Raw genomic sequence first — 1,129 nt, forward strand, 5'->3', positions numbered from 1 at the left:
AATGGGCTATATGAATAAAAGAGACTTGATATACGTATTTGCTGTCTATTTCTAAAAACACTCAACCTTTTTTTCTACATTTGTAAATAAACTGCCAAATCTTTATCTAATTTAATCTTTAAATGTTTTTTTTTTTTCTCAGTATGGAATACAATAATGAATAATAATTAATTACTGTTGGAAACATTAATGTAAGAAATACGGTGAAGATGTTTCAAACATTACAGCAGCATTTTGTAACGGTATAGTTTTATAACATTTTAATGTCATGCTCCTTTATAAATGGATTCATAGGCCTACTTGTTAAAAAAATCATGTCCAACTCCAAAATATTTTACTGTAAAAATAAGCTATATTTTTGCCCTTGAGTAATATAATATTCATTTTCACTGTCCGGGGTAAATACCTATTAATTAAAAAATTAAAAATGATTTGTGTTGTCTTTTAAAATATATATTTTCTTTGTGAACCATAAATGACCGTACAGTTAACTTTTTCTTTTTTCTATTAAAATCACTAACAGTTTTATAACATTACATTACAGTAGGCCTATATATCAATAATAGGCTTAGCAGTTTTCCATTTATTGTTTTTAATAAAAATAATTAAAGTCCCCATGTAGTCAAAGATTTTATCCCTAAAAACGCATCTTTGATCACCAAAATTACATATTTAAACGCTGTTTCCTTGAAAAAAAATTCTTCATACCTTAAAATAGCTTGACTGTAACTCGACATCCTTGCCTCATTTAGTACTGAATATGTAAATGAGCCCCGCCTCCACTCACTCACAGCAGCTCAGAGATCCACTCGATGACGATCACACGTTGATCTGATTGGTTACAATGTAGTTTGAACACCAGCGATTTGAGACTGTCTTTGGTTCACTGCAGTTTTAAGGAGAAAATGATCCACAATGCTGTCGACCTATGAATTTACACATGGTTTGTCTTAAAGCATATTAAAACACCACATAGACACAAACACCATTTAAACCATGATTTTTGCCACAGGGAAACTTGGAAAAAATGGCACAATAGTTTCAATGTTACATTTTTATTATATTTTTATTATTATTAAAATATAAACAATAACACGCGTTCACATGGACGTTGGATGACTTTTATTTT

This window comes from Siphateles boraxobius, unplaced genomic scaffold (genome assembly GCF_051911475.1).
Source record: "Siphateles boraxobius isolate OS27281-9 unplaced genomic scaffold, OSU_SipBor_1 122, whole genome shotgun sequence".
Taxonomy (NCBI): Eukaryota; Metazoa; Chordata; class Actinopteri; order Cypriniformes; family Leuciscidae; genus Siphateles; species Siphateles boraxobius.